The sequence below is a fragment of the Ambystoma mexicanum genome, chromosome 1p, assembly GCF_040938575.1.
Source record: "Ambystoma mexicanum isolate Mex_15411 chromosome 1p, UKY_AmexF1_1, whole genome shotgun sequence".
Taxonomy (NCBI): Eukaryota; Metazoa; Chordata; class Amphibia; order Caudata; family Ambystomatidae; genus Ambystoma; species Ambystoma mexicanum.
Genome location: NC_090921.1, coordinates 1,242,497,091 through 1,242,509,387, shown reverse-complemented (window position 1 = coordinate 1,242,509,387; position 12,297 = coordinate 1,242,497,091). Strand labels below are relative to the sequence as shown.

The 12,297-nt window shown below is 47.3% G+C and overlaps 1 long non-coding RNA gene across 5 annotated transcripts in view; it reads left to right on the top strand.

Annotated features, from left to right (window-relative positions):
• The window catches only part of LOC138452593 (uncharacterized), a 280,058-nt gene that overhangs the window by 16,838 nt on the left and 250,923 nt on the right, over nucleotides 1-12,297 (top strand). For all 5 annotated transcript variants that reach the window (XR_011260254.1, XR_011260264.1, XR_011260258.1 and 2 more), the window contains exons 2-4: nucleotides 946-1,007; nucleotides 4,428-4,598; nucleotides 9,886-10,075. This is a non-coding gene — a long non-coding RNA (uncharacterized lncRNA). The remainder of the gene's footprint in view (nucleotides 1-945; nucleotides 1,008-4,427; nucleotides 4,599-9,885; nucleotides 10,076-12,297) is intronic.

Sequence of the window (12,297 nt, the reverse complement as noted above, 5' to 3'; positions counted from 1 at the left end):
GAGTTTTAGAGCCGACCTTCAATACTGACATCGCCCTCAGCAACAAGTGTTCGCAAAGAAGCATGGCCGTTGGTTGATAAAGTAGGCCAGCAAACACAGAATACAACTACTATCAATGTTTTCCGAGTATTCGAGAAACTGGCGTGGCAAGCACTGGTTGCATCAACAAGTAGAGCTGGTATGTGGTAGGTATTACACACATCTTGCAAACACATGCCAGACCACAGGTAACTTAACATGCATTTGACAAACTTGCTTCACCAAGGTGGACCACAGCTGTGAGCAAATGAAGCCCTGGTTGGCCAGGCAAGTCTAAGAAACACCCATGAGTGGCGTAAATGACTGCAGACTTATCTGCCAATCACATGCCACTCCCGCTAGGGGTCAGAGCCCTTGCTTGGCAAACTGGACCATTAAACAGACGACATGACCACAAATGGCTTAATACGTTTTTGTCCGATTGGTCTGACAAACATGACTGCATCTGCATGTTTGTCAGGACAGTCTGCTAAGGACTGGCCACAGCAGCCAGTAGCTTAAATATGCTTTTGTCAGGCCAGTCTGTCTGCCTGATGTGCTACCTGGAAAGCGCAAAATGCCACAGTTCACTTGTGAAAGAGATCTCCATCTTGTTCTGAGAACTAAACGCAGTATTGCTGTACACATGTGAGAGTGACTTAAAGACTGCTCCAAAAGTTTAGGAACTTTTCTTTGACCTTTAGCCTTCAGGAAAGAAAGTGACCAATCATTGAGGCTATAATTTGGAGTACAAAAACATTCTTACAATGTGTGACAATACAATCAATGTGTCTTTGTTGGGCAATGACTCATTACCGTGTAATATGTTTGGTTTGGTGGGCAATTGTCACCATAAGGTGGTTCAAGAGATTGCAGCATTGATAACAGCACTAAGAGGTGTGTTTTTGCCTCTTTCTCTAATCCCAGGGTTTCCAAGCAGGATACAGAAGCCCACAGCAACCTGAAGCCAGGGAAACAGAAGAACCAAGGTAAGGGCAACACCGCCGCAGGAAAGGAAGGGTCTACTGTATGGGGGAAGAGAGAGGAACCATCCTAGGGAAGAGTGAAGGGTCTCGGTCACAGGAAATCCACATCAGGAAAGGCGTATTGGCATGCTATATGCGTGCAGGCGCCACGCATACCAACAGGCACTTTCTAACCTTTGCACCAAAAGCCTGGAAAGAAGGCGCGTTTCATGTAGGAGGCCGTCAATGTCGCCTTGATGCCTTTGGTGATTTGTTGCGCTATACAAGTGCAGTGATGATGATGGTGATGATGAATGTCACATCGGCAGAAGGCTGCCACATTTCCAGGGCTGTGGGGGGGCTGTAGGGGGCTGCATAGTTTGTCCTTGTGGATCGTGCTAGCGTGGTCTGATAGCAGAGATGCATAGGTCGCTCTGCCGAACATTGGCAACATCCTCCCTATTTTGGATGCCACTGCGTTCTACCACAACTAGATGCTGGCAGATAGAGTAGTACTGCCTTATGGTAATGACATCATCAACAACACCCCCTCGACTAGGGTTACATTTTAGTTATATCATAGTTTGATATGATAGTTTATTTATATAGCGCCTATACACAATGTGTTTCAAAGCGCTTCAAGGCAAGGGAGCGAACAAGGGAAAATACAATTACATTCTTACAGGCCATGAACAGTAAGGATGTGAAATTAACTATCATACTCGGCCTGACTACATTTCAGATAGTGCAAGAGCTAAGACATAGGTAAGGAAGGGAGGGGGAGAGTGGGAAGGAAATGGAAATAGACAGGTGACTACCGTACTAGGCCTGACGACATTCCTGGTAGAGCCGGAGAAAAACAAGAAGTGAGGGAGCGGGGTGCAGAAAGGTGGGGGAGGAACAAAACAAGCGACTATCATACTAGGCCTGACGACATTTCAGATAGTGCTGGAGGGGTGGTGGGGAGGAAAAAACCAGAAGGGGAGGGGGAAGGAGACAGCCGAAGTTGTTATCATTCTAGGTCCAGGGACAATTCTGATAGAGTAAGTGCATAGAAGAAAGTAAGGGGAGGAGATAGGGAAAGGAGGAGAGAAGAGTTAGCAGTCAAAAGAGTGAAGAAGCAAGAGGGGAGAGTGAATACAATTGCAGAAGTCAGTAGTAACACATAATGTTGCAAGCCAGGATACAAGATGAAGATGGGAACAGCATGATTCAGGGCCACCATGAGTACAAGATGCAAAGGAAGTCCAGCATGAGAGTTGAGAAAGGGTAATACACTGTGAAGGAATGAAGTCCATCAAAGTCAAATCCAGCATTGGCCACAAGACGGTGATGGTGAAACCAGAATTTATCAGGACAGACTCCTGCAGAAGTAGACTTGAGGGGGGTCAGGGGGCAGCAGGGTAGAAGAATCAAGTAAAACAGGCAACACCTGTGTGCGAAAATGGTGGGGGCACAAGGGAACATCACGGGGGGACCAGAGGGGGTGGGGATGGCCTGTGGGGACAGAGGGAGTAACACATGTTGGTGTATGCTTACCTGCTGTCTGAGCAGGGTGTCGGGCCCTGGGTCCTCCTGGTCCGAAGAGGAATTTCCCTTTTCTTTGTCTGCCCTTCACTTAGGATGCCTGGGCGAGAGACGCCCTTGATCTAATAGTTAAGAGCAGGAAGGAAGAGGCAGGGCTAAGAAGGTGGGTGGGGCTTAGGCCAGGCGACCTAGATCCACTTTCACCTGCTTCCCAGCTGCAAAGAAAAAGAGGCTGGAGGGCTCTTTAAGTAGGGAAAAAGAGCAGCAAGCAGGAAGGCACCAGGTAGGCGGGGCTTGCTAAGTGGTGAAAAAGAGCGGCAAGCAGGAAGGCACCAGTTGGGTGGGGCTTGCTAAGTGGTGAAAAAGAGCGGCAAGCAGGAAGGCACCAGGTGGGTGGGGCTTGCTAAGTGGTGAAAAAGAGCGGCAAGCAGGAAGGTACCAGGTGGAACCCCCTAAGATGATGCCGTGTAGAGTGGGGGTTTGCAGACTAGATCTCACCAGATGGCAAAGAAATATAATGTCACCAACTACTATTATGTGACTTATCTGGAGAAACCTGAAGCTTATAGCACATGCTATGTTAAAAGGGGACGCCTTATCCAAGGCTTATTGAGCTGCCTATGTGTATCTTCAACCAGCGCATATGTGCAGATGGTATCCAGATCACCATACCACAACCCTTAAAAAGACTGTGCACTGAGGCACGCTGTCTGGTTCAAGTGTTTTTACAGCGGAAATAAAGTAAAACGTGTTTCTATTTCTTCAACGCTGTGACGGTGGAAGGGCAGCCTTAGGGTACTGTTAGGGGAGGGGGAGCATACGTGTGCTTTGGGGTGATGATTCTGCCGTTTTCACAAGCCCCAAAGTCGCCCATGAATATGTACAGTTCACAGAACTTTGAATGAGTGATCTGTGAGTATTTGCGGACCACCTCTGGCAGACAATCACCCTGGCCCAATTGGTAATATGCAAGGCTCACTTGTTGTGAACGCTCCAGTGGTCGAAGTGAGCGGGAGCGGTCAGGAGCGGTGCTCCTATACTTTTCTAAATCACCTTGTACAGCTCCTATACTTTTATTTCGAAAAGAAACCGTTCCGGAATGGTTTTGTTTTAAAATAAATGTGTCGGAAGAAGTTGAAACCTTCCCTTTCAGTGCAGTGCACTGAACGTTCCCTTAAACAGCAGGTGCAAGTGTTTGGGGGGGCGTGTTGTGTGTGGGAGGGGTTGTGGCAATGGGGTTTGTGGGAAGCAGGGTCAGGCCAGCAGGGAACATAGTTCCACTACTTCTTTTCATACACTTCGACCACTGGAACGCTCTGTTAGACCACCTCTGCGAATACATTTCCAGATTATGAGCTATAAATATCCAGATTATGAGCTATACATATTCAGATTATGAGCTATAAATATCCAGAATATGAGCTATAGTTTCTTATAAAAATAAGAAAAGAAAATCTATCATTGAAAGTTCAATTCTCTCTCTGGATTGGAGCCATGCTTTGAGCTTTAGATATTATTCACGTGCGTTGTCAATGTTTTAACCTGTCGGATCCTGAGCAATAGCTTGGTATCTTGGTATCTTGATATCTTGGTCTCTATGTATCTCGGAAAACCTAGGTCCACAACTGTAAGCCTTTCTCTGGGTTGAAGCCATGTTTGAAGCTTTCAATATTTTTCATGTGCATTGTATGATAGGTTATTTATAACGCACTTAATACCCAGGGGTTTATAAGCGCGGACCCGGGGATCGAACCTGTGGGTGCTCCATGTCGTCTTGCTTCCAAGGCAAGCGCATTGCCCCTGAGCTATCCTCCAGAGACAATCTTTTGAGTTGTGTAAAGCCGAGCGATATGTTGGTATTGGTTTATCTCTCTCCCCATACTGCAATTTCAATAACCCCCTTTTTTTAAAAAATAGAAATGGGCATACCTGAAAGAAGACAATATGTGGGAGAAACGAATTAGCATTTACAAACCAAGATGGAACATATCCAGGACGCCATTTAGAACACTGACAAGGATTCCAGTGGAACAGCACTTTTCACAAGAGTGAAATCTCTTCAAGGTCTCTCCATTGTAGCTTTGAAAGGTACATTTAATAACTCCCAGGTCTGTGTTTAAATGATCTTGCCATATCTGAAATTGCTAAACAAGACATGGGTCTTAATCGTGAGACATGGCCCATAAGTCATTATGGGGAACTGAAAATTCTTTGCCAATGTACTCTAATGAATATTAAACCACTGGGGATAATTTACCATAATTTAGCATGTGACTATTCATATTTAAATATTCAGGGTTGCCTAACGCCAGGAGCATGGTGCTAAATTGTGATGTGGGCATTGTGATTGCATTTGTAGGCTTCTTCACTTCTACCACTGAAGCCTATTTTGCTGGTAATAGTAAAAAGTGTTTTATGCTACACCACACACAAACAACCCATTTTATGTTGCACAAGCCTCATGAGTTTCTTTAGCGCAAATATTCACGAAGGACTGATTATTTCCCCTGAACCTCAACACAATGCATTCGTGCATTGCAGCATGTGTAGTTCACGTTAGTGTGCAAAACAAATGCACTGCCAAGTGCTACGTGCATTTTATTTATTTATTCGAGTTTTTGTAATGTGCCTATATATGTGTTTCAGAGCACGACAAGACAAGGGGGGGGGGGTGAACAGGGGTGACGAAACAGAAACGGTCCTACTAGACCTTGTGACATTCGGATCATTCAAGTGCAGTAATAGATGTGCAGGGGAGATGGGGGGAGGGGCTAAGGTTAAGCGAGTGCCTGGGGAGGCCAGGTGGACAGAACTCAGGAAGAAGAGAGTGCAGGGGTAGAAGGTCCACGTGCTAAATGCGAGGAACGGCTGGAAGGGCTAAGGTGGTGCAGGCCCAGCCAGGCAAGTGCAGGTTGTGGCGGGGGGGGTCAGAGGAGACCAAGTGCTGGGGTAGACTTGCAGGGGAGGGCCTGGTGCCCTGTGAGAATCTGAAGGAACCAGGCAGCCAGTCAAAGGCATAGGGGGAGACATTAAGTGGGGAGGGGGAAAGGGAAGGAGGAAGAGAAATTGAAGGTCTTGAGAAGATTCTGGAACTTTTGGAGATCAGGCTCCAATCTGAGATGGGCAGGGAGGCCATTCCAGAAGGAGGCACCTGCAGAGGAGAGAGATCTACCCTTCACTCTCTGGTTGGAGTAGTTTCTGATCTGCAGAGAGTTGGAGCTAGAAGACCGAAGGACTACAACAGGGAGATATTTAGGGGAGAGAGAGAGAGAGTTGGATGTAGTGGGGTTCCAGGCCCCTGAACGCCTTGTGGATGATGCAGAGGATTTAGAACATGATCCTCGCAGCAACCTGCAGCCAGTGGAGAGATTCTAGGGCTGGAAAGATGTGGTCCCTGGGCTTGAGGCCATGGATATGTCTTGCAGTCATGTTCTGGATTCGTTGAAGGAGGAAAAGGGAAGAGTGAGGCAGATTGAGGAAGAGATTTTTGTAGTAGTCCAGCCTGGAGAGGACCAGTGCTCTGGAGACATTGAGCTTCTGGGGGAAGGTGATGAAAGGAAGAATGACTCTGAGGAGATGAAGCTGAAAGTGAGCCTTCTTGTCAAGATCTGTGATGTAAGGAGAGAAGGAGAGAGAGGAGTCGAAGATGACACCTAGGTTTTCTGCCTCACAGGAGGTAGAGGAGAGGGGGTCCATGAATTGCAGCAAGAGTATGGGGGGAAAGGAGGGAGGCAGAGTCTCAATAAGAAGGATCGCAGTCTTACTGCCATTAAGGCAGAGATTGTTAGCAGAGCACCATGCCTGAATAACATACAGATGGTCAGGTGTGAGAGAGGAAGAAGAGGAGGGAAGCTTGAAGGAGAGTTGCATGTCGTCCACATAACAATGGAAGTTAGGAGAGATGGCAGAGATCAGATGAGCTAGAGGGGCAAGGTGGAGGTTGAAAAGCCAATGTGAGAGAATAGAGCCCTGGGGGACACCACCACAGGTGTAGAGTGAGATGGAGGAGAGTAAAGGGCCCAGATGAACCTGGGAAGGTCATTGTGAACACAGGATAGCACAGGGGCATTGTGCTGGTCTTGGAAGCAAGAAAATGTAGGGCAACAGAGGTTCAAATCATGGATCCGCACTTAGAAACCAAACTTATGTATGGTATTGGGTGCGTTAGAAAAAGCAATTAAATAAATAAATAAATAAATAAATAAGAGAGGAACGAGGTCAGCCAGTCCAGAGCCAGGTCATTGATGTCAAGGGTATCACAAAGCCAATTTATAAGGGTGGCATGATTGACTGTATCAAAGGCAGAGGAGAGGTCAAAAAGGATGTGAACAGAAGGAGAGTAGGAGTCGAGATTAGAGAGCAAGTTTTCATGATTGTTCAGGAGTACAGTTTCCATGCCTCTGGCAGCTCTGAAGCCAGACTGGAGGTTGTGGAGACAACCGACAGATACACTGTGGTGGATGAGCTGGGAGATGGCCAGCTTCTACACATGTTTGACAGGAAGGGAGGTAATAGAGATAGGGCAGTAGTTAGCCAGACAGGTAGGGTCGGCAGAAGGCTTTTTGAGGAGAGGGTGCACAACGGACTGCTTGAGGAGTGACATGAAAGATCAAGTGGCAAAGGAGTGATTGCAGAAATCAGGCTGGAGCAAGGGAGACAATGTTGTCCTTGATAGTTCTAAAGGAGCATGGGAGCACCTGTTTGGATGAGACTTTCATAGAGCAGACTTGTCTAGATACCACATCAGGTGATATGGGAGAGAAAAGAAGAGAGTAGGAGGGAAGGGGGGCCAAGGGAGGCCTGTGAGTGGGTGAAGGATAAGGGTGGGGTGTAGAGGAAAGAGAGAGAAACGGCTGTCCTGAGTTTTAGTAATGAAGTGAGAGGCCAGAAAAGTGCAGAGGGCCAGGGAAGGCAGAGGAGAAATAAAGACTGCAGTAGGATTGGCGTGTTCCTTGCAGAGTTTGAAACATTCAGCCGGGTTTTAAGTGGCCCCAGAGATGCAGGCTTGGATATAGGCCCTCTTCTTCAAGCAGATGGAAAGTCTGTGTTGCCTTTGGAGAAGGCTTCAGGCCATTTTGTCAGAGGATGAGCTTGAAGCCCACCACTTCCGCTCAGCTGCTCTACACTTGTGTTTCAGAGAGGCCAGGTTGGAGTCATACCAAGAGTTGCACTTGAAGGCAGGCTTTATGCAGGTCCTCATGACAAGGGCATGGATGTCAAGAGAGTTGGAGATGGAGAGTTGAAGATTAGTAAGGTCTGAGTCAGAATCAGAGTTAATGGCAGAAGTAGGAGAGGGTGTGAAGTTAGCGGCAAAAACAGCAACTGAGACTCGCTTCACGGTTCGAATGACGGAGAAGGAGACTGGCTGTTTAGGCAGGGGTTTATCTGGGGGGACTCAGGAGGTCCAGGTGAGATGAAAGGAGAGAATTATCAGACCAGGAGAGGAGTAGTGAGAGGGTCGAAGATGGGGATGTCTGCAGTGATGAGAGCATCCAAGGTGTGTCCGACTGAGTGCGTTGGACTGGAGGGAAGAATGGAGAGGAACAGAGAGTCACAGAGGTTTCAGGAAAGTCCAGAGGCCACATCAGAGGAGTCTAGGTGAATATTGAAGTCTCTGTGGAGGAGAAGCTTGGGGTAGAGGCCAGTAGAGAAGAAGTGAGGTCAGCCCACTTTGAGAGGAAGAGGGACACCTGGCTAGGGGGCCTGTAGATGTGGCCAGAGTAAGAGAGAGGACAGGAGAAACACCCAGCCTGCAGAAAAGGCATTCAAAAGAGGAGTAGGCCTGGGTGAGTATGAAAGTAGCAGGGACCCACTCAGAGAAGATCAGGGCCACTCCAACCCTAAATCGATTAGGCCTGTGCTTAGAGAGGATCTTGTAGTCCTCAGGGAGGAGAGGGTCAAAACTTGTGACAGAGCTAGCAGTGAACCGCGTCTCAGGGAGAGCAAGCACACCAATGTCAAGGTCTTGAAGGAGGTGGCAGTTGTCAGTGGAGTATTTGACGGCAGAGCGAGAGTTGAGGGAAGCTAAGTGGAGCACTTTGCTAATTTTGAAGGTCTTCCATGGAGGGGTACAGGAGTGTGGTACACCCATCGGATGTGGCTGAGGGGCTGGAGGGGTGGCAGAAGGAGCAGTGGTAGAAGGAGGAGTGGCAGGAGAAGGGAGTAAGTTGATGAGAGATGGAAAATGCCTATCGAGAAGGGGGACGTTGGGCCGAGAGTCCTGGACCATGACAGTGGTCAGAAATTAGGTAGGCATTAATGATGGTCCTAGAGGACAGGAACAATGCCAATAGTACTTCCCAGTGGGTCCCACCATAGATGGGAGAGTAGGAAAGAGGGGAGAGCAGTGCGACCATATGGGGAACCCAAAGTTCAGGAGAGGGGACGACAAAGAGGATGTCGGTTAAGGTTTGCCTGGAAGAAGCAGTGACATAGGTGTCAGCGATGGGCAGCACTGGATTGCAAACCAGGATATCCTCCTTAAATCTTTTCCTTCCGGACTATGAGAGAGGGACAGTGTTGGTTGCAGAATAGCAGTTCGAGAAAATAGGGTTTATAGAGAGCACCATTGAGGTAGGGAGTGGAGGGAAGGAAGGGGGGAGAAAGGGCAAGAGGGAGAAACTGCAGTGCACAAAACTGAACTACATCAACCAGCAAGCAACAGTCAAGAATCAATTGTCCAGGAAAGGGGAAGAAAAATGCCTAGGTTACATCATACAGTAGAAAGCAAAAGACATACAACCGAGTTATCAGGATAGAGGAAAAATCATAGAGAAATAGAGGGAACACCCACATTTTTTAAACACGACAGCTCTGTAAAAGCGCACAGATTTGACTTTCCTAGAATGAGGGTAAGCCCCCAATGGCTAACACAATTGCATGGAGCATGTTGTGTAAGATTTGAGGCAAAGGTACTATTGTACTTATTTCGTTAGCAAAGGGAAAGCTATCACTCTGATGAAATACATATTTTTAACAATTGTTGGAGCAGGGCAGACCCCTGTGGGTTATAAGTTATTGGCGAACAAACCTCTAACCTCTTTTTGGGGATCTTACCTTAACAGTTTTCCACTTACACATACCACATAGGCTCATATAAGCTCACCGGGCGGGGAGCGCTATGGAAAGCGCGCCGTCTCACCTCCTGGAGTTGGTAAAGATAACATGAGTTGTCACTTTAGATTGCCTTTTACTTTTGTTTATTTAAATGGATTGACCTAAGACTACAACCCCCCGAATTCAATTAACAGAAATAATAGATCACATTTTTCAGAGGCTTTTACTGTTTATTACACACATTTCAAACAGCTATTTAAAAAACGTGCACTGTCTGCTAACTTCCTGAAGCGATTCTAATTCGGGTATGTCCTTGCAGTTGTCTTTGGCATTCATCATGTCAGAGTACGCAACAGCCAGTACCATCAACCGTTGGAGCCTATGTGATGTACAAGGCAGCGTGGAAGATCATTCCTGGCCCATGTCCAAACAAAGGGTCCTAATAGAGTGTGTGAAATCGTGAAGGAACATCCGCTTGAACAGGCTTCACACACACATCAGTTATCAAAGTAAGTTTCTTTTTCATGTTGGTGGAGATATCAATAAAGTGTTGGCTCGGTAACTTCATAATGGCTGCCTGATCGTTGCATTGCATTTTTAAGGTGGGTGCAGTTTTATGGCGGGATGAGACTTGCAGGTGTGTGCAGTGCTAAGTAGTGGTGCAGCTCTGTGGCATAACAGTAGTTGCAACTGCACTGCCTTGGAGCCAGAACAGCTGTGTGCCTGGATGGCAGGACCCTCTCTCAGGCATGATGCCCGTAGCAGTGTGTATATGGGCTCATGAAAAATCACCAAGGATAGCATCACACCATTGTTGTTTGGCCTCCAATCGACCACCTCCTCCTCTTGGCCAATAACCCAACTGCACTGGCTGACATCTACCTAAAAACACTAGCAACAGCTGTAGACACAGTCGCCCCACTAGCAATCCACAAAGCCAAAGCTCTGACACACATCAACACATGGTTCTACAGCAACCTACAAAAACTGAAAGTCAGGAAACGCCAGGCAGAAACATCCTGAAAGAAATCTGCTTCTGAAGCTCGCAAAGCCCTGTTCAAATTGTCTGCCAAGACCTTCAAACCAGCCATCAATCATCCAGGCCAAAGCAACATCATAAAACCACAGAACTGCCAATGCCAAATCAAACTCCAAAGAGCTCTTCCCCAACCTCGGGGAGCTGGAATCCCTGCCCTACCACCCACAGGCATCACCAAAGACGAAACCTGGTGTATAAACATCCAAAAGGCCTTACTGAACAAAATCACCACCCTCAAGGAAAAAATACTCACCAATCAATCCCGAACCGCAACCCCCTGACCTCCTCAATTCCCACATCACACCCACCCACCACATTCCAATTCCACCAAGTTTCAGAAACAGAGGTGGCCGCCAACCTCAATAATCTCAAGCCCTCAAAATGCAAAGGGGACACCTGACCAGCCCCATCATAAAAGACTGTGCAGAAGCTCATATTGCCTTTATCACCAGCTTCATTGACACCTCCTTAACCTCTGCGATAGTCCCTGCCTCCCTGAAGGAAACCTGGGTTCTCCCACTGATAAAGAAACCTACACTAAAGCCAGCAGTCCAAAGTAACTTCTGCCCCATCACCACAGTTCCCTTCTTGCTGTAAATCCTAGATAGGGCTGCTTACTCCCAAATCCAACACTACCTGGAAAGCAACCACATCATAGGTCTACGCCAATCAGGATTCCAACCAGGCCATGGAACAGAATCGGACCCTTTGGACCTCAAAAATCAACTTGTTGAAATCAGAGACCAAGGCAAGTCTGCCTTTCTCCTCCTATTAGTCCTTTCTGCTGCCTTTGACCTGGTGGAACACAAAACCCTCTGCGATTACCTAACATCAGCAGCCAACTCCTCACCTGAAACCACATCCTTGGTCACCTCCTTTCTGGATGGCAGATCAACTTGAGTTTTCTCCGAAGTTGCCTGTGCCTGATCATCCCCCATATCTTGTGGAATACCCCAAGGATCCTGCACATCCCCTACCCTCTACAGCATTTTCACCAAGCCCCTTTTAATGCAGCCATACCATTCCTAAACTCAAACAGTTGCCTCACTGTTGCAAGAACCATTATTGGGGCCCAATTAGATTACTGTAATGCCCTCTTTGCTGGAACATTGGCGCATAACATTCACAAGCTCTAAGTGATACAAAACAACGCTATCTGAGCGGCTCTTATTATTCCCAAAAGAGAACACATAACTGAGGCCAGAAGGAACATCCACTGGCTGCCAGTCGAGGAAAGAATTATCTTTAAAACGCTGACTATCACTCACAAATGCATATCCAACTCCGCCCCACCTTACCTTTCGTAAAGATTCCGAAAAGCTTAGTCCACCGGACCTGTCAGAAGGCATATACCCACAGACTGACCCTACCCAAATACAAATGGGTAAAGAGTGGCGGTGCAAGTTTCCCATCAGTGCAGTTTACCATGGAACTCCCTCCCGCTACACCTAAGACAAGAACCTTTCTACTGGACCTTCAGAAAGTCCCTGAAAACCTGGCTATTTGACTAAGCATTTTTACTTGGCTACCTCACCTTAGCCACCAAAACCTGACATTTGGACCTTATTTGAGTGTAACTGGTTGTAACGGCACTGTGATGCCAGAGGGTTTTGTGAGCTTACCAATGCAGATGTGAAAGAGAGGTCCCATTACCGACCTTCAGCCTGTTTTACATTTAGGGGTGAATCGCTA